General features: G+C 43.5%; 1 protein-coding gene across 2 annotated transcripts in view; it reads left to right on the plus strand.

The window, feature by feature from the left end:
* The first annotated feature begins 2,461 nt into the window (after nucleotides 1-2,461).
* Nucleotides 2,462-27,884, plus strand: part of itgb1a (integrin, beta 1a) — a 46,374-nt gene continuing 20,951 nt past the window's right edge. For both annotated transcript variants that reach the window (XM_079259560.1, XM_079259561.1), the window contains exon 1: nucleotides 2,462-2,767. The gene's annotated coding sequence lies outside the window, so the exon portion shown is untranslated. The remainder of the gene's footprint in view (nucleotides 2,768-27,884) is intronic.

Below are 27,884 nucleotides of genomic sequence, written 5' to 3' on the forward strand. Positions count from 1 at the left end.
TTTCTTGCATTTTTTCCACCAGAGCTGAGACAGTAATAACATTCCACTAAGTTTAAAGACAATAAATAGCTCACTGGTTGATTATTTAGAAACTGCAGATGTTTTCCACAGAACTGAGGTTTATGGAGCCGTAAATAGCAAAGAAAACTGTTATGATTTTAACGAATTTTAATTCATGTGCTCTTTAAATGTCCATTTATTACATTTTAAAAAGTTTTCACTGCTAAAATAAACTATTTTAGATTTTTCTATGTTTTTTACATACATGATTTAATCACCAGGACACCTCATAATTAGTTCGATGTCAGTTTTTTAAACTCTTTTATATATAATTTTAGTTATTTTATTCCCACCTGCCCTTGAGACTGAGGGATCTCAACACACAAAAAGTACAAATATTTTCGTTCAGTGACTCTGTAGACCCTGTAACACATGCTGGTTATAAAAAGATGATGATGATGATGATGATGATGATGATGCACAGTTTACTGGACTTATTGACGAATGGAGCATTGTTTGGACATGTCGGCAACAGGCAATTATTTTAGTGTGGGTGCCTAGCAGTGACGTCACTGGGATGGGGTGGGGGGTGGGGGGGGTTGCGCCAAGTCAGCGAAACTCAAAGAGCAGGAAACGGGAAATAGAAGTAAAACATTTCAAAAATAAAAGGAACATAAATGCATGTAGGAGTTTTGGTGGCCATCTACCTCCACCAAAATATGTTCCGTCAGTGCAGTAACCAGTATGGGTGTGAAAATCGAATCGAAAAATGGAATATCGGGATTTTTTTTTTTTGCTTTACAATTTTGAAATCGATTTTTTTTTTTTAATTAAAAAATCTTTTTTTTTTTCAAATAAAGAAAAAATTCAGTGTAAAATTTTGTCATTTTTATTGTTTTTATTGCTCTTATTACTTGTCTTCTTGAGCATTATAGCAGCAGAATGATGGTCTGGCCACTGTGTTGTTTTTTCCTAACTGAAATCAAGAAAAATGACAAGCAAAAAAAAATAATTCTACATTTTATTTGGTTTTTAATCTGCAAAAATTAGCAATATTGAAGAATTGTGAGAATTGCAATTTAAATCAAATCGGCACCCAAAAAATCTGAATCGAATCAAATCAGGACAAATGCATATCGTCACAACCATAGTAACCAGCATAAAGCTCTTCATGACGCTGTGATCCAGCTACAACCTGAACATAAAATGCCCCCACATGTCCAGTTCTGCTCAACATGTTGCTAACATTATTACAAACATGCCTGATGTTGAAGGTCAGTGGCAGAACATGCTTTTTGGCATGACATAAAAGTTTTTTATGTGTACAAGCTATGTTCTCAACTCTCCTGCTCATCCCACAAGTGCATTTTTCTGACAAATAAGAATCCATTTAAAAGGGTAAGAATGGGTTTTTCCAACAGTAGCTTTTTTATTTGATTTATTTATTGTTTTATTTATTTATTTGTTTGTTTTATTTATGTATTTCCAAGAAACATGCTTACAACAAATAAATAATCCACCAAACACTAATTTAGTTATTCTTTGTGCTAAGTTAACATTAGTGTGAGAGCATTACATCCAAGCTAGCACAAACTGTTAGTGTTTACGTTTATACATATATATTTGCATGATGAGCATTAAAACAAACCTAGCAACCTCGTCCTAGATATAGTGTAATTGTAAAAAAAAAAAAGTACTTATTTTAGCTGAATAATTTAAGAGGGAAATAAACAAGTTTTTCAACGGAATATTTATTGTCAAGAACTGTTGTTACAACAAAAAAATAATCCATCCAAACACAATTTTATTTACTTTGTGTGCTAAGTTTATTTTAGTGTGATGACTGTATTTGTTGTAACAATAAATACTATCCTTGGGAAAGCCTATTTATTTTGCTTTCACATGTTTGAGCTATTTATTTTACTCTCAAACTAACAAAACTTGTATGAAGCCAAAGAGATTTATGTGGTGTGCTAAGTTTACTGAGCTTGGGGGTAGATTGAGTATTATTAATTTGAAAAAAAATCTAGATCAGTCATTTCAAATGGAATTTAACTAAATTTCCCAAGGAAAATGATTAACTGAAAAAGTAAAATTTCTTTTCAGAGACATAACCCTTACAACCAAGTTAAAACACACCTGCTAGTTAACACAAAGCTGCTAACTTGGCTGTAGCAGTACCATTTGTACCGGAACATTATGAAACAAGTCAACAATCGTCTCATTATCTGAGACTTATTGGACCCTGATTAGTGATTATAGTCTACAAACCAAAAATAATGAATGCACATGTATTCAAACACAGCTAATTCTTTTTAGAGTGATGAGAAACAAAACCATTTTTCCAGGTTTGATGTTGGAGTTGTGTTTTATTTTGTAGGAGCCAGCAGGGGCTTCCTGTCTGGAGCGACGCCTGCGCAGTTTGCGGAGCTGGTCCTCTTTTTATTCCAGATCCAGCAGCGGAGACGCGCTGAACTTCTGCCGGGATAACGCTTTCCTTTTGGAGCTTTTCTCTCGGTTTTTGTGCCGTTACTTCCCAGATTGGAGAGATTTATTTGTGTTTTCAGAGGGAAGTTGAGCAGAATGAGCAGCAGGAGGGATTTCCTGTGAGTTAACGGAGGAGAAAGTGCCCCCCGACCCCCCCCCCCCCCGGTCTGTGTCGGTGCCAGCTCGGCGGACAGCCGCTGCTTCATCACCGCCATCCGGAGGAGGAGAGCCGGCTGACTGCTCCTGCATGTTGCCTCGGATATAACACCACTGCTGCGAGGTAAACCACGCTTTTATTCCACTTTCTCACATTTTTACTCTCTTTCATCCAAACCTGATTAAATAGTAATATTTTTTTTATTATTAAATTGTTCTTTTTTTTTTTTAAATTTAAAGGTTTAAAGTATCAGCATGCTGCTTCTTTTAAACTGTTGGGAAAGTCATGGGTGAAATTACAGGCAGGGCCAGATTAAAAGTGCACAGGCCCCTGGGCCCAGAGTCTTCCAGGGACACCCCCCCCCCCCCCCCTTCTTCCCCATCGCAACATTGTGAAAATTGTGAATGATACATTTCTAGCATCTCTCAGCCAATAGCAATACATTGTGGTGTCAGTATCTGGCTTTTATGTACTGCTGGTGTTTACCCCACATGGGCCCCAAGTGGGCATGGGCCCCTGGGTAATGCCCGTTGGATGATCCGGCCTTGATTACAGGGATGTGCTTTACTGTCTGGAACATAACAGGATACAAAGGGATTGAAATAAAACTTAATTTGCAAGTTAAATGTTTAAACTTTCAGATGATGTTGTGTGAAATTGTATGTATTTGTTTTCTGGTGGTGTTGGAGTACTTTCTATCTTTATTCAGACTCTAGGTCCATTAAAAAACAAACAAAAAAATACAGACTTACAAACATACTTAAAAGAGACATGTGTATCAGAGTATTTATTTATTACTATTTATTTACCTTTATCTAACCAGGAAGTCCCTGTGGAATCAGAAATATCTTTTGCAAGGTAGCAGCCATTCAGAGTATAAAAGTCTGTAATGTGTTGGGTTGATTAAGCACATGCAACAGGCTGCTCATCTCCCTTAATGTGATCATATGAAAGGGCTTCAACAAGTGGTCCCACATGATTTGTTCTGATTAGAAACACATCACATGAGGGGCTGACAGCTCCGAGGTAGAGTCGTATTAGAAGTTTGAAACTTTTGGCTGTGAACAGCTGATCTCTGGAAAAGAGACTTAAAAACATGAAACCTCTAAACCTCTTTCAGCTCCTGTGATTCATGGTCGGTCCGAGCAGCTTGTCAGAGCAGGATGCAAACCTCTCCCCAACCTCTGCAGATTCATTTGAAGAAAAGCGGGAGGATGCGAGCCGACGGGGAAATACTACAGGGTCTGCTGACTCCACAGGGGCTCAGTTTAATCAGGGAAATGGAGGCAGGAAGAGAGGGAAGGACAGACAGAATGAGGGGATGTCAGAAGGAGATATGGAAGGCGAAGGGGGCGGAGGAGGGGGAGGAAGGCTAATTGAGAAGGAGGATAAATGTAGGGCATTGGAGGGGGGGCTGAAAGGCGCTAGTGGCCACCAGATGAATGGATGTGACCCCGGGGAACAGCTGCTACTGCAGGGGTCCGGCTCCTACCTGATTTATGAGGCCACTTACAACGCAGAGAGCCACGCCCAGGCCTTTCTTCTGGACATGTGATGTTTATCACGAATGTGCACGTTTGTGTCTGTGGCGGCGAGTGACGCACACCTTATGTGTGAATTTGACAGAAATGATGAATGCATATGGAGGCTCTGCAACATGTGCATTGTGCTGCAGAGGAAGATGAGAAAGCAAAGTGATGAAGACTGTTCTGTAAGGCTGGGTGATTAATCAGATTGTAATCTCAGTACGATCTGGGTTTTCATCGATGATAAAAATAAAAGGGTGTGATTATTTTTCTCCCTGCAGTTTCCTCTCCTGCTGTCTTCAGCTGCTAATCGAGCGTCTCTGGCGTTGCAGCGCTGTGCTGTAAACTCCTCCCACAGCCGCTTTGCTTTCATTCAGACACTGTTGCCAACTTGGAGACTTTCTCGCTAAATCTGGAGACTTTTTTTGTTAAAAGCGACAAATCTAGCAGCTTTTACTGGAGTTATTAGAGACTTTTCTGGTGTTTTGGCGACAGACTTGAAGGCACATGTTGTTCTGCAGTTACTGTAAGGAAGGAGCAGCGGGAGCCTCTCCCGTCCTAAAGCACTCCCAGGCGGCCAGTCTCAGTCGGCTCCGGCTGCAGGTCCATGTAGAATAACTGCAGTAGGTTGTGGAAGTTCACCTAAACATAGTTTATACCATTGTCAGTGACAACTGGCTGCATTATTTTCCTATACATAGCTTGGCCAGTTAAACACTGTAATATCCCTCCGTTACGGGGCGTTACCATAGCAACGCGTTAACCAGCTGGTTCAGATCAGCCGTCTTTTAACAGGTGGACGAGAGAAACGCACTGCAGCCTGACAGCGGTTGTTTGGTATAAAACGTACATCCAGGCCAACGTAAAATAGTTCCTATATAAGCGGTAAAAGCAGATTAAACAACTCGGAACCGTCCATTAGACGGTTATAATGCACGACACGGAGTCTAGAACACCACGACGCGCAGCGTTGTTCATAAATACTGGATAATTGTGTTAAATAATCCAGATCTCAGTTTCAGTCAAAATAATCGTGATTATATTTTTGCCCTACAGTCGCTTGTTTTACCTCCATCACATGCAGACCCGATGTATGAGGTAGTAATCCTCGTATCCAACCAGGCAGGTCATCATTATTTATTTCTCATACTGCTTTGCCAGTGAAAAAATCCCTGATTTGTCTGTAAAATCACACAAATGCTCACAAAAACATTTTCACGACTTTGTTGAACTTGTCTACCTTGTCCACCTAAGGCGAGCGCAGGTACCAAATCCCAGATGAAATGATAACATCTGATTTTATCATCCATGTTTACAGGAACATGAGTATCTGGATTTAAAGTTTGATCAAGGTAAAAAGTAGGGCTGTGGCGATATGCTTTTGTCCCGATTCGATTCTGATTTTTTTTGGGTGCCGATTCGATTTAAATTGCGATTCTTACAATTCTTCCATATTGCTGATTTTTGTAGCTGAAAAACAAAATAATTGTACAAAAATTTTGCTTGTCTTGCTGCTATAATGCCCAAGAATACAAGTAAAAAGATCAATAAAAACAATTAAAAATGACAAAAAATTTTATATTGGATTATTTTTATTTATTTGAAAAAAATCGATTTTAAAATTGTGAAGCAAAAAATGCAGATATTTGATTTTACAATTCAATTTTCCCACCCTTAATAAAAAGGCTTCATGTAAACTGCCAAGATTCTGATCACATTTATTAGCATCAACGTTTCTTTCCAGTTGAGATGGCTGCTCCTGCAGATGGTGGAAGTCACTCGTCATAATTGTACGTCAATGCAACTTATTTCCGTATTTTACGTTGCAACTTGCATCGCAGAAGGTTTTTGTGATTTCTACATACGTCTCTTGTTCCTCTCGAAAGTCATGTAAATCTGCATAAAGAGTCTTTAGCAGGGACATGGGAGCACCGCCGGAGAGATGAGGAGACGTCACCTCGTCATGGCTTTCCAGTGAGACCAGTAAAAACACAGTTGGTCCCAGTCAGACCAGCAGGAAAACGGCCACTGTGCCAGCTGTCCAGTCTGTGTATGGCCTTTCCTAATGTCACCTCCTGACGTTCCACGGTGGGAACGCAACAAGTCGGTGTTTTTCAATCCACATTAGAGGAACTGAAAAGGTCTCTGACGTCCCGCTGAGGCCTGTTTAACGGCTCCATCTGAAACCCGGGTTGTTGTTTTCTAAGCTAATGGGCAGGTTAGGATCTTTAATGATTAATAGCTGCTTCTACATCGGACATTTTACCGGAATGTAAAAAATAATCCATGATCAATGAGAAAGTACAGCTTACATAAACGGTTGTGACCGCTCGGTAGTTCCGATGAAGACGTCTGCAGAAACTAAAGTAAGGGTCTGTTGAGTTTATTTAAAAGAATAAAACGTTACGACTGGGGGCGGACATGGCGGGACCAAAACACAACTGTTTCACTATGTGATTGATTGATGCAACACATGCTGATTCAGAGACTTTTACATTTTCTAAAACAATTATTCTATATAATAATAACAAAAAACTGCAGCCGTAAAGTGTTGTTGGACGGGCCAACAGTAAACAGAGCTAGCAGGAAGCTAGCAGCTAGCCAGCGTTAAAAACATCCAACGGTTTCTTTCCAATATCATGAAGCCTTTCTATAAATGTCGCCACGGAGTGAGAAAAAAACCTAAAGGGTGGAAAAATGCCTCAAAATTCTGCTAATTATTAAATTATTGAATCACGAGGTACCTGAGATAGTACGCCCCAAATGTAGACAGTACAGGTCTGGTCTGAACAACCTGTTTGCACCAAGCGGCAACCTCCGCGGTTAACTGTGAAGCCGATGCGGAAGTGCATAAAACTGCAGTTCCCCCTTCATCCACTAGGGGCTGCAAAACAGAGCAAATCCCCATAGACTCCCATGTTAAAAAGACCAACTTCACAGCAGAAATAAACATGTTTACAGCAGGAATAAACACGTTTACAGCAGGAATAAACACATTTACAGCAGGAATAAACACGTTTACAGCAGGAATAAACACGTTTACAGCAGGAATAAACATGTTTACAGCAGGAATAAACATGTTTACAGCAGGAATAAACACATTTACAGCAGGAATAAACACGTTTACAGCAGGAATAAACACGTTTACAGCAGGAATAAACACATTTACAGCAGGAATAAACACGTTTACAGCAGGAATAAACACGTTTACAGCAGGAATAAACACGTTTACAGCAGGAATAAACATGTTTACAGCAGGAATAAACACGTTTACAGCAGGAATAAACACATTTACAGCAGGAATAAACACGTTTACAGCAGGAATAAACATGTTTACAGCCTGGTACAAAAATCCATTTTAGGTTTAATAGGTCACCTAGGTTACCTTCATGTGGGGGGAGCTAATTTTTTTCTAACTCGCCCGTTTAAAAGTAATTTAATCTTGAAGTTCGGCATATTTAGGGGCATGTCCTTTTGATTGACGGGTACCCGATCTCCTGCTTCAAGTCAGAAGTACGTAGAACAACCGCAGTTTTTAGTCGGTTAACAACGTGACTTAGCTTTAGCCCGCTTACCTCCGTTAGCTGGTTAGCTCCTGTTATCTCTGGGTTAGCTCGGTTAGCTCTTAGCTACAGGCAGCTCGGAGTTCGCTTGATGTCAATCATCCACCATGACACTCACAGCCCCCCTCTCAGCTCCACCTCTTTGTCCATATTTGTATTTTCTGGGCGAGACGACACGCATGCCCCTGCCAAGATGGCGATGGTAGGAACCGCCCACCGAGCTTCAATTCAGCTCTTCAGAAACCTACGGGTGACGTCGCGGAGGCTCTGCCCATCTCATATGTCCAGTCTACGATTTAAACATGTAAACGTTTTGCTACGTTAGCATTGATGTAATTACACGCAGCAGATTTACCATCATCCAGGTAGTAAAACAGTTTTTCCTCCTTTAGCTGCTTTTTTTCTCTGAAACTTCCAACTTATCCAACATGGATAACTTGACCCGTTTACTTCCTCTGCTGTGCTTTCCCACTCCAACATGCCTCTTCTAAGCTGTATTAAAGATGCGGTTCAGATAGAATCTCTAATGAATTAGTCATATTGTTTATTACTGCCAGTAACTGTGAAGTAATGATGACTTCTCTAAACGTACTTATTAAATACGAGCTGCAGCAGCTTTACTGCCGCCCTGAAGCTTTCTCATTCCATGAGAAAGCTTCCTCTTGTCCTGTAAGTAACGTCTTAGTGTCTTTATTCTGATTAATGTGCCTGTAAGCTGCAGTGTGGACGGGATTTCACTCCCACAGCCGCTCTTTGTCTCCTCGGTGGGTTCAAATGCTCCTGTGGGCCATTTTTGGTGGTGTGCCTGTTGCTTCTAAAAACAGCCTGTGAACGAGCGGGGAGGAATGGTGTGGTTAAAAATGACCTCTGCCTGCCAGGGTCTGCTGAGAAAACGAAGCTAAACATGCCATGTTGGTGGTAAACAGTGTCCCCGTCATAGCGTGCTGTTAGTGTTGAGCGTGAAGGTTTAACGGGGAGACTTGCCGTCTTGTTTATTCTCACGTCTTTGCTGGAGGATGTGAAAGTGTTCCTGTCTGAAAACAAGAACTCCTGTAGCTTCATTCAGTAATACGACCACTCGGACTTACAGTAGCTGGACTGAAATCAATGAAAGGGTTGTTGAAGTAGAGTGGAAATATGGGGAGGGGTAGCAGGCCTGAATACTTTATCAGCTTCCTTTGTTAATAAGAAGCTGAAGGGAGGCGACAGGAAATGAGCTGCGACTCATGGGCTGGAAATCTTGTCAGTTTCTTCAATCTTCTCAGATTTATAGCCTCACTGAGATGGTTTTCATGTAAAATCTGATTTTCTTGCCCAGTCTAGACGCTTATTATCTAGAGTTTGGACATCTTTTGTTCTATAAAGTAGAACTGAACATTTAAAAGTGGACTGCTGGAATCTGAACTGAATCCTGCACGTCGGATCCCAACTGGAGATGAAATAAAACTCTGCTGCAGGTGATTTGATGCTTCGGTTAGTTTGCAGGCTGAAAAGATGAAAAGTCCTCGCTGTAAAACTGAATTATTACAGGAGGGCTGACCTGGTCCAGCTCTAGACATCTGCTATGCTGCAGACCATCTCCGATAAGACAAGAATTAGGTGCAGAAATTTAACCCTAGCAAGAGCTTCTCTTTTCCACACATTTGTTTCGCTCTTTAGACTGTAGTTACGTAAAACTGTTATGTTACATAAACACTGGACACCTTTTCTGTTCATGTTTATTTCAGCTATTCAGGCTCTTCTCTATTCTTTTAGTAATGTAATAACTTGCCTTCAAAGATGACTTAATGTCTGTTTTTGGTCAAGTAGTTCGTAAAATAAATTACCTGCAAAAAATGCAACTTATACTCCAGTGTGACTTATGTATGTTTTTTTCCTACCTAATTATGTATATTTGGCCTAGTGCGACTTATACTCCGGAGCGACTTATAGTCTGGAAAATATGGTACAATACCTGGAAACCAACCACTTTAAATGACTCTGCCTTGGAAAAGGGTAAAATATTCAGCTCGAATTACTCTGGATGCTACGAAAAGTGTCCGGTAGACATGAAACTTATTCAGGAACATCCAAATACCAGATAGGATGCGTGTATGTATTTATATCAGCATGTATGTATTTATATTGGCGCTACGTATTTATATCGGCGCAAATGTATTTATATCAGCGCGTATGTATTTATATTGGCGCTACGTATTTATATCGGCGCAAATGTATTTATATCAGCGCGTATGTATTTATATTGGCGCTACGTATTTATATCGGCGCAAATGTATTTATATCGGCGCGTATGTATGTATATCGGCACGTATGTATTTATATCGGCGCGTACGTATTTATATCGGCGCGTACGTATTTATATCGGCGCGTACGTATTGATATCGGCGCGTACGTATTGATATCGGCGCGTACGTATTGATATCGGCTCTTACGTATTTATTTATCGGCGCGTACGTATTGATATCGGCGCGTACGTATTGATATCGGCTCTTACCTATTTATTTATCGGCGCGTACGTATTGATATCGGCGGGTACGAATTGATATTGGCACGTACGCATTAATATCAACAAGTACGTATTGATATCGCCGCGCATGTATTTTTATCTGCATGTATGTATTTATATCAGCACATATGTGTAATTTGGACCTGTGTGTGGATCCTGAATGAGTTCTAACTTCACCCACATTAACAATTAGTTCAGAATTAACAAGGAAGTTAAATGAACCGATGAAGGGCACAGATTCTCCTGGAGGAGGAGGAGGATGAGATAAAAGTTGGGACAGATGAAGAAAGGAGCGCCGTACGTTTTACTCATACAGTCGAGCTTTTATGCCTAAATGTTCATTTCTGGTCATTTCTGCGTGGAGGAAATTCTTTGCCCGTATGCGTGTTTGTTCTTCCAGTTTCAGATGAGAAGATCCGAGTTATTTTCCTGCTAAAGCAGAGAAACGGCCTGTAACCTGAGTTTAGCTGAAACCGGCAGCAACACGGCAGCAGCAAGCTGTTGAACAGAAGCTAACATACTACAAAGACGGCGTGTTAACTGCTGCAGGATGGCTTTTTCCTCCGCAGAGCAGCCTTTACCCCACAACGGGTCGGCGGGGGGGAAACCTCCTCCGTTTATCTGCTGAGGTGTGAAAAGTGGCTCCTAAATGACGCTCAGATGTCTTTCATTACAGCACACACCTCACCTGCATTTCCTCCGCTGGGCAGAGTCTGGCACTTTCACAGATTTTTCTCATGGGAACGTTGAAGGTTGATCTGTCATGTTCACACCTCTGACTGGACGTCCATGTTCCATTCCCAGGGTTCTAACTGGACGTCCATGTTCCATTCCCGGGGTTCTGACTGGACATCCATGTTCCATTCCCAGGGTTCTAACTGGACGTCCATGTTCCATTCCCAGGGTTCTGACTGGACGTCCATGTTCCATTCCCGGGGTTCTGACTGGACGTCCATGTTCCATTCCCAGGGTTCTGACTGGACGTCCATGTTCCATTCCCAGGGTTCTGACTGGACGTCCATGTTCCATTCCCAGGGTTCTGTTTTAGGCTGTTGACTGGACGTCCATGTTCCATTCCCAGGGTTCTGACTGGACGTCCATGTTCCATTCCCAGGGTTCTAACTGGACGTCCATGTTCCATTCCCAGGGTTCTAACTGGACGTCCATGTTCCATTCCCAGGGTTCTGTTTTAGGCTGTTGACTGGACGTCCATGTTCCATTCCCAGGGTTCTGACTGGACGTCCATGTTCCATTCCCAGGGTTCCAACTGGATGTCCATGTTCCATTCCCAGGGTTCTGACTGGACGTCCATGTTCCATTCCCAGGGTTCTGACTGGACGTCCATGTTCCATTCCCAGGGTTCTGACTGGATGTCCATGTTCCATTCCCAGGGTTCCAACTGGATGTCCATGTTCCATTCCCAGGGTTCTGACTGGACGTCCATGTTCCATTCCCAGGGTTCTGACTGGACGTCCATGTTCCATTCCCAGGGTTCTGACTGGATGTCCATGTTCCATTCCCAGGGTTCTAACTGGACGTCCATGTTCCATTCCCAGGGTTCTGACTGGACGTCCATGTTCCATTCCCAGGGTTCTGACTGGACGTCCATGTTCCATTCCCAGGGTTCCAACTGGATGTCCATGTTCCATTCCCAGGGTTCTGACTGGACGTCCATGTTCCATTCCCAGGGTTCTGACTGGACGTCCATGTTCCATTCCCAGGGTTCTGACTGGATGTCCATGTTCCATTCCCAGGGTTCCAACTGGATGTCCATGTTCCATTCCCAGGGTTCTGACTGGACGTCCATGTTCCATTCCCAGGGTTCTGACTGGACGTCCATGTTCCATTCCCAGGGTTCTGACTGGATGTCCATGTTCCATTCCCAGGGTTCTAACTGGACGTCCATGTTCCATTCCCAGGGTTCTGACTGGACGTCCATGTTCCATTCCCAGGGTTCTGACTGGACGTCCATGTTCCATTCCCAGGGTTCTGACTGGACGTCCATGTTCCATTCCCAAGGTTCTGTTTTAGGCTGTTGACTGGACGTCCATGTTCCATTCCCAGGGTTCTGACTGGACGTCCATGTTCCATTCCCGGGGTTCTAACTGGACGTCCATGTTCCATTCCCGGGGTTCTGACTGGACGTCCATGTTCCATTCCCAGGGTTCTGACTGGACGTCCATGTTCCATTCCCAGGGTTCTAACTGGACGTCCATGTTCCATTCCCAGGGTTCTGACTGGACGTCCATGTTCCATTCCCAGGGTTCTGTTTTAGGCTGTTGACTGGACGTCCATGTTCCATTCCCAGGGTTCTGACTGGACGTCCATGTTCCATTCCCAGGGTTCTAACTGGACGTCCATGTTCCATTCCCAGGGTTCTAACTGGACGTCCATGTTCCATTCCCAGGGTTCTGTTTTAGGCTGTTGACTGGACGTCCATGTTCCATTCCCAGGGTTCTGACTGGACGTCCATGTTCCATTCCCAGGGTTCTAACTTGACGTCCATGTTCCATTCCCAGGGTTCTGACTGGACGTCCATGTTCCATTCCCAGGGTTCTGACTGGACGTCCATGTTCCATTCCCAGGGTTCTGACTGGATGTCCATGTTCCATTCCCAGGGTTCTGACTGGACGTCCATGTTCCATTCCCAGGGTTCTGACTGGACGTCCATGTTCCATTCCCAAGGTTCTGTTTTAGGCTGTTGACTGGACGTCCATGTTCCATTCCCAGGGTTCTGACTGGACGTCCATGTTCCATTCCCGGGGTTCTAACTGGACGTCCATGTTCCATTCCCGGGGTTCTGACTGGACGTCCATGTTCCATTCCCAGGGTTCTAACTGGACGTCCATGTTCCATTCCCAGGGTTCTGACTGGACGTCCATGTTCCATTCCCAGGGTTCTGACTGGACGTCCATGTTCCATTCCCAGGGTTCTGTTTTAGGCTGTTGACTGGACGTCCATGTTCCATTCCCAGGGTTCTGACTGGACGTCCATGTTCCATTCCCAGGGTTCTAACTGGACGTCCATGTTCCATTCCCAGGGTTCTAACTGGACGTCCATGTTCCATTCCCAGGGTTCTGACTGGACGTCCATGTTCCATTCCCAGGGTTCTGACTGGACGTCCATGTTCCATTCCCAGGGTTCTAACTGGACGTCCATGTTCCATTCCCAGGGTTCTGACTGGACGTCCATGTTCCATTCCCAGGGTTCTGACTGGACGTCCATGTTCCATTCCCAGGGTTCTGTTTTAGGCTGTTGACTGGACGTCCATGTTCCATTCCCAGGGTTCTGACTGGACGTCCATGTTCCATTCCCAGGGTTCTAACTGGACGTCCATGTTCCATTCCCAGGGTTCTGATTGGACGTCCATGTTCCATTCCCAGAGTTCTGACTGGACGTCCATGTTCCATTCCCAGGGTTCTGACTGGACGTCCATGTTCCATTCCCAGGGTTCTAACTGGACGTCCATGTTCCATTCCCAGGGTTCTGTTTTAGGCTGTTGACTGGACGTCCATGTTCCATTCCCAGGGTTCTGACTGGACGTCCATGTTCCATTCCCAGGGTTCTGACTGGACGTCCATGTTCCATTCCCAGGGTTCTGACTGGATGTCCATGTTCCATTCCCAGGGTTCTAACTGGACGTCCATGTTCCATTCCCAGGGTTCTGACTGGACGTCCATGTTCCATTCCCAGGGTTCTGACTGGACGTCCATGTTCCATTCCCAGGGTTCTGACTGGACGTCCATGTTCCATTCCCAAGGTTCTGTTTTAGGCTGTTGACTGGACGTCCATGTTCCATTCCCAGGGTTCTGACTGGACGTCCATGTTCCATTCCCAGGGTTCTGTTTTAGGCTGTTGACTGGACGTCCATGTTCCATTCCCAGGGTTCTGTTTTAGGCTGTTGACTGGACGTCCATGTTCCATTCCCGGGGTTCTGACTGGACGTCCATGTTCCATTCCCAGGGTTCTGACTGGACGTCCATGTTCCATTCCCAGGGTTCTGACTGGACGTCCATGTTCCATTCCCAGGGTTCTGTTTTCGGCTGCTGACTGGACATCATGCATGTAAAGCATCCATCTGGGATTTAATCCACATAAACATGCAACTCTTGCCAGTGTCACCGTGTGATGTGTACGGAGCAGAAAGGATCATCAGTCGGATTTAATCTAGAAGTTCTTTCAGTGTCTCTGGTTTTCTGCAGATGTGCAAGCTGCTGCTGAAGAGGAGCAAACCTGAACCACTTACACACCGGTTCTTTTCATATTTCCAGCCCTGCAGCTGCTGTGAAACACATCTTTGGTTAATAACTTTACAAGGTTGCCTCCACTCTGTAAGAGGAACAAACACATCCCTGCAGTTGGAGTAAAACTGGAGTTTTTCATATGAATGAGTGTAGTCAGAGAATAATCCTTCTTCAATGGTAGAAAAATATGTTGCTGAATGTTAGACGTACAACTCAGGCTCTTCATCAGCAGCCAGACTTTTTAACATCATGCTGCATGTATGAAACGTGCAACGTTTGGCCTGCAAACGTCTCTCAGCACGTCTCTTCAGCCATTATCTCTGCTGAAACTCTGTTTATTCCCATCTCTATCATCTCTTCACAGCTGGGAATATTTGCCACATTCCAGTTTGTGTCTGCAGCGTGTTTTCTCCTGATGTTTGCAGATTTAGAAGGAATCCGTGTCGGGTTATTTTGCTGGTTTAACTTTCATTGTTTGAGATTCTTTGTCCTGCATTCTCTTTATCGTCCCATCAAGCGCCATATCGGCCATTTTTTATCGCCTCAGCAGGGAGATTGACCGCTTTCCAGGCATCTTTCTGTGTGACGGAGCCTGGCTTCCTGTGTTTCAGCTCAGAAAGGGCAGACTCGGCATGCATGGGGGTTTTGTGGAGGCTTACTGGGCAACGTGTCTCAGACTTTAGCCCTGAGCTCATCTTGTCACATCCAGGAAACTCCTGCAGATTCCCGAGCAGGTCTACAGCTCATCCTGACAGCTGGATGTGGAAACGGCTGTTGAAGCCGTCTCCGTGTCGGCTTTGATAGGATCGCTGTGAAGCGTGTGCAGGATATAGAAACCTTTCAGTTCTATTCTATTCTATTTTACAGTCATTCAGACGCTTTTATCCAAAGCGACTTACATTTGAGTGAGAACAACACAAGCAAGAAATCAAACAGTAGAGGACATCGTAGGAAGGTGCTGGTGGACTGTCCAGTTCGATGCAGGTCCTTCCATGAAGTGCTACAGGCTTTTGTTTTATTTATTTATTTTTTTGTTTTTTATTTACTCCCTTCCCATCCCATAATATCACCTATGTCATAATACAAAGAATTAATACCATAAAGTTTGTTGCAAAGAACTGGGCTAAGTTCTCCAACTTTCTAACAAATACAGCTATACTAAGTGTAGAAGTTCTCCTTGAAGAGCTGAGTCTTCAGCTGGGTCTTAAAAGTAGACAGGGACTCTGCAGAGCGGTCAGAGTTTGGGAGATCATTCCACCATCGTGGCACAACAGAGGAAAAGAGTCTGGCTGGTGATTTAGTCCCACGTTGTGGTGGTAACACGAGGCATCTTTCACTGGTGGAACGTAGCTGTGGAGAGGGAGTGTAGGTCTGGATTAGGGAGTGAAGAGGCAGATGGCTGCCTGTCCCTGAGCCGGGTTCTGCCGGAGGTTTCCTTCCTGTTAAAAGGGAGTTTTTTCCTTCCCACTGTCGCCAGTGTGCTTGCTCAGGATGAGAGATTTTCAGTTGGAGCCTCCAACTCAATCTGCTGGTTTCCTTATATAGGCTGTTATGAATTGGCTTTCTTAATGTTTTTTTTCTCTGTCTGTAAAGCGTCTTGAGATGGCATTGCCGTGATTTGACGCTGTATAAATAAAGTTGAATTGAATTGAATTTAAGGTAGACGGGAGCCGTTTGAGTTATTGTTTTGTAAGCCAGAAGCAAAGCTTTAAATTTGATGCGTGCTGCGACTGGAAGCCAGTGAAGAGCGATTAGCAGCAGAGTGACATGAGCTCGTTTGGGTTGATAGAAAAACAGACGCGCAGCAGGTGTTCTAGATTATCTGTAGAGGTTTAATAGAGCATGCAGGCAGACCTGCCAGTAGGGAACTGCAGTAATCGATGTGTGAGATGAACCAACAGCTGAGTCGTGTTTTCTGTCAGGTATGTCTGATTCTCTTGATGTTATAGAGAGCATATCGGCAGGTATGGGCAACCGAGGCAACATGGACCTTAAAGTGGAACTATTATGTGCATTTCAGGCTAATTTATTTTTATTTCTGAGACCAGAAGGGCTGGGATTGATCGAGCTATCTTCACAAATCTCTTTATTTACTTCAGACCGACCCTCTCCGTAGGCTGTCAGATCAGCCTGTGGGCAAAACGAGTGGATTGAGACTCTTCTGCATTAAGCCCCGCCTCCTACCACCGCAGCTGCTTTCACCGTCATTGTAACGTCTCATAAACAGAAGGATTAGGCTAATATGAACTCAATAAAAAAAAAAAATAAATACAATGTCAACACATAGCATACAGCCCTACATGTTGGAACCTGAATCAGAGCCTGAAAACGAAGTGGAAAACAGCGACCCACAGCAACGAATGCAGCAGGATGTCTCTCTTTGGTAAACTCACCAGCCATCGTTGGAAATAACTTTATCCCACGTTTTCCACCCGCCTGATGTATTTGTACATGCCCTTGTTAACCAGTAGAAGGTAACCAATCACCGAACCTTATCCCCCGGGACGTCACAAGGATTTCCAAGTAGAAAAAAAACTCTAAAACGATGCGTTTTTCATCACCATGGAAACCGAACGGAGAGCGTGCTGGAACTCAAACTCAAACATGTGTTTAGGTGATAAAAAATAGTGTGTTCACATGTCTGATGAGGATTCAACACTGTAACACTGTAGAAAGCTCAGAAAACTCCAAATACCATCATAGCACCCCTTTAAAGGTCAGCTGGTCATCCACCATGACACCCAGATTCGAGGCAGCGGACGTAGGATCTAGTGTGATCCTGTAAGGAAGGATCGGCTGGGCAGACGATGAGCTCTGTCTTGGACAGATTGAGCTGAAGGTGGCGAGCCTTCATCCATGCAGAGATATCAGCAAGGCGAGCTGATATTCTCATTGAGACGGTTGTGTCTTCCGGGGGGTAAGTTAGTCAGATTCATTCAGGCTGATTTACAAACCAGTTTTATCTGATGTCGCCTGGAAACATGCACGTTACTGTTCACACGTGCACTTGAGAGGACGGAGGAGCGCCTCAAGCATAAACATTTAAACTCTTTGAACCTGAGAGGGTTTATGTGATCATCTGAACCCGATAACTCGGATTAATGAACCGTAAGAACCTGATCTCCATCCACTTCTTCTAAAGGGCCATTATTAAACCCCACAGGTGCATGATGGGAAAATAACTATTTACAGCATGACAGGGATTGAATTCATATCTAGTTTGATTGATTACTTTGGGTGATGATTGTTGCCTGCAGGTTTTTGATGTATACCTGCTGCAACACACCTGGCTTTCATTAAATGGATCCAACAGCCAATGACTGATTGGTTTGAGTCAGGTGGGTTGGAGCAGGGAAGCATGTAAAACCTGCAGGATTGTGGCCCTGGAGGACCAGAGCTGGTCTAATGAGAGGCTCATCGCAGCACCAGACCTGATAAAAGTACCTGTACTCTGCTGCTGTTGGTGTCGTGTGCAACGTGATGTGCACGTTAGCAGAACGTTTGGTTTAAATGTTGCACGGTGGCGTCCTCCCATGTGACCCATCCAGAATCTGTCAGGAGGACGTGAGGGCTGCGTTTCAGTAATATTCTGCTATCCCAGCAGTCTTACTTTGGCCTTCTTCCAGAGTTTGTGGATTTTCCTCCGTTGTTTCCACTCAGCTGCTGCTGGAAGACGCAATAGAAACGCTGTTCCATGTAAATTTGCTTTGGTCGCGAAAAGAAACCGTCTCTGCTTAAGTGTTATAGATTTTCTGACTAAAAACATCACAGAAAGCCTTCTGAAGGCCATAAGCCCCCTTCAGAAGTGTATCTTCAGTCTCTGCCAAACACAAGAGGAATGTTGGCAGGCAGAGGAAAAGCAAAAGGAGGAAAAGGTTTAGTGTTTTCTGTGAAAAGCAGCGGCAGACTGTGGAGCTACTGATACAGCAGGAACTCAGGCTTCAGATACGGACCTTATTACTTCAGTCATTAATCAGAACAGACCTCCTGGGAAACATGATGGAAGCTGCTGTAAAATACCAGAAAATATGTTTTCATGCTGCACAGCTTCAGTCAGGATGTCTTACTTTTAGAAATGCAGCAGACAAAACAAAGGCAAGACAGAAAAAAAGATCATTTTCTGTCTGAATGAAAAGTTTAACAGGAAATTGAATCAGTTTCAGAAGTAAAAAATGTACTTTCACAGCGTATAAAACAACTTGCAGAGCGCTGCATGAGGGGTCATAATGTCCCTGTTAATCAGTGTCCAGCAGTCGATTAAACTCCAGCTGGAGTTAAACCAGATTATTAAAGATTAATAACCGTGTTGCAAAGCTCATTTTAAATCAACATAAAGTCACTAACCAGGATGGATGGATCTGGATTCAGAACGTCGCTGTAATTTGGCCTGTTTGTTGTTTAGAAACACAAAACCTCTTGTTTTCCATCTGTTCCCTTCTCTGATATAACTGTACAAATAGCGAAATCATTTCTGTCATCTGTTGCGCAAATATGTCTGTTTTATTTACAAGCAACAGAGTTATTACCAAGCTAATAAATACTTCATGAACGCATCGCTCAGACAGATGTTTGTAGTCAACCGTAGCTGAGACTGAATAATTCAGAACGTTTATGTTTTAAGTGGCTTTTCCTGCTGTGACTCGACCTGTTGCCTCGCGAGCTTCGGCCGTACCTGCAGCCTGACTCGGCCGTCTGCGTTGAATCCATACACCGTATATGAAAGATGGACAGAACTTCTGGTGGTTAAAAGTGAAGCCTATGTGGAAGTGTATAAAACTGCAGTTCCCCCTTCATCCACTAGGGGCTGCAAAACAGAGTAAATCCCCATAGACTCCCATGTTAAAAAGACCAACTTCATGGCAGAAATAAACATGTTTACAGCAGAAATAAACATGTTTACAGCCTGGTACAAAAACATTTTAGGTTTAATAGGTCAGGTTTACCTTCATGAAAACTGTGGGGGGAGTGAATTTTTTAATTTAATTTAATTTAATCTCAAAATCTCAAAAATAATTAGGGGCGTGTCCTTTTGATTGACAGGTACCCAATCTCCAGCTTCAAGTCAGAAGAACGGAGAACAACCGCGGTTTTTAGCCGGTTAACAACGTGACTTAGCTTTAGCCCGCTTACCTCCGTTAGCTGGTTAGCTCCTGTTATCTCCGGGTTAGCTCGGTTAGCTCTTAGCTACAGAAAGCTCGGAGTTCGCTTGATGTCAATCATCCACCATGACGCTCACAGCCCCCCTCTCAGCTCCACCTCTTTGCCCATGTTTGTATTTTCCGGGAGAGACGACACGCATGCCCCTGCCAAGATGGTGATGGTAGGAACCGCCCACCGAGCTTCAATTCAGCTCTTCAGAAACCTACGGGTGACGTCGTGGAGGCTCTGCCCATCTTTTATATACAGTCCATGGTTGAATCTCACCTGCTGCACCTGCTGCTCCGACGTTTTTCTGTCGGAGCTAAAAAGAGATGTTTGACAATAAATTCTGATGAGGCTTTTACATGTCGGCATCGCAGCAGTTTGTCTCCGTGCTGCTGAAGTATTTTCTGTTTTAGTATAATGACTCATTCTATGTGTATTACTACTGTTTGGACTTTAATGGACCATGGGATGGGACACTTTGTTACTGCTTATATCACCGACCTACGTTTATACTCCGACATCCTTCAGCTACACAACATTGTGTTTTTCTATGTGTTTAGCTTCAGACTGCATTGCTTCCATGTGTGTGTGCACGTTGTGATGGCCCGCCATCTTGGTTTTCCCTTATCTTTATGTGGCTAATTAGCTGTGATTAGCAGTGAATGTGCTGCACCTCTCCTGATGGTAACTAAGACTCTTTAAGGTGTGTTTTTACATCTTTATACATCCAACTGTTCATGACGCATCTCTACTGACATTCCACATGTTCACTCCCCACTTTAGGTATTTTTGTTAACTCTTTAAAAAGTTAAAAGGGGATTAATAAATAAATTCATTGTGGATGACTCTTGAGCCAACCTGGTAACATGCAACCGCATGTGATCAGGTTTCTCACAATCAGACAGCTTCTATTATCTGATAAATAATCAGATTATGCAGATTATACTTATGATCAGATTACTGGTGTGCATGTAAACAGGCGTAATCAGATTACATCAGATAAATGGATGTAATCTGATGCGGCAACATGCACTCCTGAAACGTAACATGCAAAACAAACCTTGTCACACCATTACGGAGTTTCTTTCAGAGTAGCTTCCTGTTGTTTTCAAAGCATCTGGGCAGCCATCGTGGTTGCTCGCTGCTACATTAGCATTAGCTGCTAATGAAAGAGTCAAGCCTGCAAAAGCATTTTACAGATTAATGTTTTACTTTATTTACCGTGAAGTTGGGGCAGACTGCAGGAGGACAAAAGTATTAAACCTTGTTTCAACACACCTAAAATTCCTCCTGATGTCTTTTTATGTCTGCGTTTGGTAAGAAGTATTCCTTTAAAAAAAAAAAAAAGGCGCAAGTTGGAGCAGAACATAAAACAAAAACACCAATGTGTCCAACAGCAGGAAGTTGGAGTATAAAGCGTTCATGTCCACTCTGTTTTATGCTAAAACCCCGGGTGCCACCATGTTCAGTCAACACTGAATGTTTTGAAAATAACAGGAAGTTATGTCACAACGTGCACAATTTCTCCAAAAGAAACCTGATAAATGATGGTAAAATGTAGACCAGGGTTCTCATAACATAGCCTGACAGAGGTGCATGTAGACACGTTATGGTAAGAAATCAGATTAACACCTCTAGATAGTTCCCCAACAGTGTTTTTAGACCTGCACAGGTCTGTAGAAAAAACTTTACATCTGAGCATGTGCACGAAACAAAACTTCTTACGTTAAAACGTCAGAAGCAGCTCAACCAGAAGACAAAAACAAATCATGAGCCATGCAGCAGGAAGTCGGGGTAACAAAGTTAAACACGCCTTTTTTTAGAGCGTATTAGCAGCTAATGCTAAGTCCGCAGACGCCGCCATGTTCAGGAAAGACCTGATGTTTGGTCTCATGTCACCATGCAAACAAGTAGCCCAGAAGAAATCTGGAAATTAACCAGAAAATGTGCTTTTCTGAGTATCACCTGTCAGAAGTGCATGTAGACACATCAGATCAGATAGTTGCATTAATCTGATTACTTCCAGTTGGTCATGTAAACAGTGGATGTGGCGAGGAGTCAGCCGCTCTTATATTACCACACAGATTTATTAAGGGTGGGGAATCAAACCAAACATTGGGATTTTTTTGCTTCACAAGTTTAAAATCGATATTTTTGTTTAAAAAAAAAAAAATCAATTTTTGTTTCTCAAATAAGTAAAAATAATCCATTATAACATTTTTTGTCATTTTTATGCATCTTATTCCTTGTGTGCTTGGGCGTTATAGCAGCAGAATGATGGTCTGGCTGCTGTGGTGTTTTTTACTAAATGAAATGAAGATAAAGACGAGGAACAAAAGTTTCGTACACGTCGCAATTTAAATCGAATTGGTCCGAATAATTTCTGTTCTTTCTAGCTGATAGAAGAAGGAAGTTACTGGGAAATCAGAGCCTTTTTTTACTTAAGTGTAATGATTATAAATCAAAACAAATGAATCTAGAATAGATTCTGAATCGAATCGTCAAATGGAATTGTATCTTGAGTTGTTAGATTCACATCCTTATCATAATCTGCCGTTGTTTACGTCGACTGGTTTAATCTCTTGTTCTACTCAAACACTTGTTCTTTTCCATTTCTCCGAGCCGCTCCTGTTCAGGGACGGCGTAGAAGCTGGAATGCTGCTGTAATATGGAAACTATGCTGACGTCTGTCGTCCATCTCTATCATCCATGTATGGAAAAGTCATGCTTATATTTTCATTTCTGCTGGTGTTAACGTAGCGCTAGCCGTCCCTCTGCCTCTGTTTGGTGAAGAGGTCGGAGACGAGTGGGAACACTTGGGAGTATCAAACCCCCGGTCACGCCCTCAGAGGACAGTCTGATGTCTTTTGTCTGCGGTGAGAGGGTCCTCATGATGGTTGTTGGGGGGGGGTTGGATGCAGACAGACACTGTTTGGCATTCTCCTTCAGCTTCTCTGCTCGTACGTCCCAGACATGTTCCCGACTGCGCTGCTGAAGGGCGTGTGAAGCCAAAGGGGGGCCACTGGTTTGGCTCGGCTCATGCTGGGAGGGGTTGGACAGCTCGATTGTGTGGGATATGAGGGAGCAGAAAGCGAGGGAGGATGCAGACAGTAGTAGCATAACAACACATTTTAACAGCCTTTACTTGCTCCGTACGTTTTTCCTTTTGCCAAACCCGTAAATATCCCATAACTTCTGATGAAGCTGCTGATCAGCCGGACTTGTAGGAATGAAGGAGGGAACGGCTCACTCAGCAAAGGAAAGTCTGATCTTTTCCTTTGGACTCGAAGCTACTCTTTCACCCTCTTTGCTACGGACCGCCCTTTCCTGTTTTTCCTCCTTTTCCATTCCTTCTTTTCCCAGAGTAAGAGCAGCACAAGGCCCCCCGCTACAAAGAACGCCATGACTCCGCGCTGCCACCACGTCTTTACTGCATGCTTTAGTGTGCAAAGCTGTTCTGCTCCTTCATCCTTCTGCCCATTAACCCTTAAAACTCCTGCTCTCTGTTGCTATTTCTGTTCCCCATGTTGTTGGATGTTTTATGTAAAACTGCCTGTAGAAGCAGAACCTTTCACCCCCAGTCAGCCTGCAGACGTGATGTTTTAGCCTCAGCTGACAGATTATGAGGCTAAAATGATGTAAAATGAATGTATGAATAGATAAAGCAGCATAAAGACTCGTTTCCACACAACTTCCTGCTACTATCTACCTGCTGTCCTCACTGCAGCACCTCCACCTCAGCTGCATCCCAAACGTCTTCTTGGCTTTATTTCAGCCATAGAGGATCATTATTTTCCTGCTTTTCTCATCACTTGTTGATCTTTGGCTGCTCCTGATTGGACGTTACCGTCAGTTTAAGCTCTCTGATTGGTGGAAAGTCTGACAGGAAGTGTCTTCATCATCATGCCCAGGTGGAAATAGAGGTCTCTTAGCAACATGGTAGTGATGGTGATGAAGATGTGATAAATAATGGTGGATTTACCATCTAGAGTCTCTGAATAAACACTACATGTTGTGTCTGGATTGTAAACCTCCTGGACAGAGAAACGCTGGAAAACTTCCGTAGACCAGCTGGAGGGTCACATGACCGTCACAGTTACACACTGCTGGTCCTGAAACGCTGATGATGATGTGATAGAGCTCGGTGGCGGCAGAGTTAAACATGGGTTTGCTAATATAGACAGAGGAAACTCCAGTTTCTCCGTGTAACTGAGCTGGGTTTTCGGACGACATCAGAGTTTTGGGATGAATGTTGATGAGTGTGTTAACTGTTTTCAGCTGCCTCCACATCTCAGGGTGAGGTCCAACAGTAGTAGCAGATGTGTGGAGTTGATTCAGTAACACATTAAACTGATGGTTCTTTTAGTTTACCAGACTGCTGAGTGACGGTCGTGTAACAAATGTAGATGTGTGCATCATGGGTGGTGGAGCTCACGTTTCCCCACAGCAGCAGCTGGATTGCAGGTTACTATCCTGGTCAAGCTGCATTCAGACTCTCAGGAATGTCTGAGGAGCGGACGGTTTGAGTCACGCACCACAGTGTCTGCCATGCAGCGACCGACAGCACTGATAGAGGAAAAACCATGAAACACGCTGAGCTACCATAAGTCACAGCTCAGGTGTGTGTTGATGTCTGAGTCTGAGGCCGAAGACAACAGTTAGATAAACGCAGAGAGGAAGATGGTGATGGTCCATCTTTCATTCAGAGACTGTGACTTCAGTTTGAAACAATGTCCCCATTTACGTCTGTAAGGAAGCAGAAATGGGCCTTAAGCAGGCACCTCACACCGCTAAGTCACACCGCTAAGTCACACCGCTAAGTCACACCGCTAAGTCACACCGCTAAGTCACACCGCTAAGTCACACCGCTACCTCACACCGCTAAGTCACACCGCTACCTCACACCGCTACCTCACACTGCTACCACACACCGCTACCTCTCACTGCTACCTCACACTGTTAACACTGCTACCTCACACTGCTACCACACACCGCTACCTCACACTGCTAGCACATACCGCTACCACATACTGCTACCACACACTAACACACACCACTACCACATACTGCTACCACACACTGCTACCTCACACATCTACGTCACACTGCTACCTCACACCGCTACGTCACACTGCTACTTCACACTGCTACGTCACACTGCTAGCACACACCGCTACCACATACTGCTACGTCACACTGCTACTTCACACTGCTACGTCACACTGCTAGCACACACCGCTACCACATACTGCTACCACACACTGCTACCTCACACCGCTACGTCACACTGCTAGCACACACCGCTATGTCACACTGCTAGCACATACCGCTACCACATACCGCTACCACATATTGCTAGCACATACTGCTACCACACACTGCTACCTCACACCGCTACATCACACTGCTAGTACACACCGCTACATCACACTGCTAGTACACACCGCTATGTCACACTGCTAGCACGTACCGCTACCACATACTGCTAGCACGTACCGCTACCACATACTGCTAGCACATACTGCTAGCACATACTGCTAGCACATACTGCTACCACACACTGTTACCACACAATGATACCACACACTGCTACCACGCACCCCTACCTCACACTGTTAGCACACTTTTAGGACACACTGTTAGCACACTTTTAGGACACACTGTTAGCACACACTGCTAACACACACTGCTAGCGTACACTGCTAACACACACTGCTAGCGTACACTGCTAACACACACTGCTACCACGCACCGCTACCTCACACTGTTAGGACACACTGCTAACACACACTGCTAGCGTACACTGCTACCACACACTGCTAGCACACACTCCTAGCACACACTGCTAACACACACCGCTACCACACACTGCTAGCACACTATTACCTCACACTGTTAGCACACTGCTAACACACACTGCTAGCGTACACTGCTACCACACACTGCTAGCACACTATTACCTTACACTGTTAGCACACACTGTTAGCACACACTGCTACCAGTGTGGTCCGGGTGCATCAGGTCCTGGTGTTCCAGGTCCAGACTTGTCTATTATCCCACATGTGTATGCTATGATTGTGTTTACCTGCATTGACGTGAACTGAACACACAATGCACTTTGTTTTGCAGTCAGATTCCTGTATTTGTTCTGCTTTAAACGGACCGAAACCTGCATCAGTAGGTGGACCCAGTCCTTTTCTTAGATCTGAACCAATTGCCTCAAATGAAGTGACTTTCTGATCAATCGGACCAGGATCAGATTCAAACGGTTGATGTTGATGTGTCCTGAGTGTCCACTCTAACAAACCCCAGACAGAAGTTTACAGCATATATCATTAAAACGTGAAACTAAAAGCTTCTCACATGGAAGCAGCCAGTATTTCTGCTACTTGCTGTTCTTTCACACCTCCATGTTTTGTTGTAGTGTTTTGTTTTTAACGCAACATTCCTCCTTTCAGCTGCAAAGATTCATGGGATTAAAGACTTTTTTTTTCCTTGACACATCTCTGGGGAATTTTACAGCCTTAGTTTGCATCTGAATGATTCCTTGGGACAGTAAACTAAGCTGAACCCAGAACCTCAGCTAGAATGAAGAATGGTTTTGTTTTCTGAAGAATGTAAACTAAAATTGTTTCCTCAGATGTTTGGGTTCACAGTTTATAAAAGACAAAATAACACAAACTGAAATAACTTAAGTTTTAAAATAAGAATAAAACTTAAATCTAATGGGAATCCGGCACATAGTGCCCGTTTCCAGTCATCCGATCTAATCTGGGGGCTGTAGACAGGCTGTCTGGTCTTCTGTTTCTCTATAAATGAGCACAGTCACACAGGTATTCAGGAATGCTTCAGTCAACACCCACCGTCAGTCTCTTACCAACGGGGATCATGGTGGTCTAACGAAGCCTCAACAAAGAGCCGACATTAACCAGTGGTTAAGAAAAGTTATACTTAAACAAAAAAGTTTTTTCACTTTATCGTTGTCTGACTTTAATTCAGACCTCATGCTTTAATATCAACCCTTCACACTTCAGCTTCTACAGAAATTTTCTTTGAATTTTTTCCCATGAGTTTGTGATTTAAGCCACACAGGAAGTAGCTTTTCTTTCCAGATATTAATTTGATTTCTGTGTCGGCTGATCTGTGGTAATGCAACATGAGACCTTTGCTTTGGAGTCTCTTCCTACAATAGTCAACTTTGGAGCTGCTATTTTACTGTTTTCTTTTTTAAGATAACTTTCACCTGTCTAGCATGGCTAATTACCCTAGCATAAGGTGCTGTGATTACATTTAAAAAAGCGGTCTAATCCTCTACACGTCTAACAGCAGTTACACATTATTCAGAGCAGGAGAAAATCTGTATCTACAGTCGATAAAATATCTTGTGTTAGCTACATATAGCTGTTGTACAGCTGTACATTTTCAAATCAGATTATTTTTCCATAACTTACTGACAAGCAACAAAATCTATTTTTTGCCACAATTGGATTAAAATTACCTGTGAACTCTTAAGGAGCTTCTTACTTCTCATATTGGCAACAAATAGGAATGGACATTTTCAGTTTTTTCAATATTCGAGTACTCTCATTACCTTATGAACGAGCACTCGATTACTCGCATATAGCCTAGTTTTTAAGCGTACAAAAAAAAAAAAAAAAAAAAAAGGATGCGGGCAGTTTGACTGTCGGAGAACTTCACTATCTGTTACTTTCACATTTAAATAGATGGCCAACAGAGGAAATCAAGTGCAATTTCAAATGCATTTATTGAACAACCGCAACAGGCACTTCAATTGCGTCATAACGTTCCGTTGTCAAACATCACAGCTGTAGCGGACTGTATGGACTTCTGTACTGTGTTGCTTAACTCATAGCCTGAATCTCAATCAACAGCCTAAATCATAAATTTAAAGTTAAAATAAATATGTCTTGTTAAAATAAATAAATCAAACTTAAATTACGGCATTTTAAGCGAGCAGTTAACCCGTGGAAAATAATTACACGATGATGCGCCGTGAATAGGCTACGTTCAACTTAACGATGGCATCTAATAAAAATAGGCTAAGTTAACAAAATAATACAAGCAACAACATTAAGTAGCCGTCCATACCGTAGGCCTTTTTGGTTGACATGGATTCATTTACTTATTCTTGTTTTAAAAGATAAGCATAACCACATGTTCAGGAGACAGCCGAGTGTGGAGGCGATTTAAAATTAGTCCCACCGTTGAAAATACTCTTTCAGCTGGTACTGGGGT

The sequence above is a fragment of the Telmatherina bonti genome, assembly GCF_933228915.1.
Source record: "Telmatherina bonti genome assembly, chromosome: 20".
NCBI classification, from domain to species: Eukaryota; Metazoa; Chordata; class Actinopteri; order Atheriniformes; family Telmatherinidae; genus Telmatherina; species Telmatherina bonti.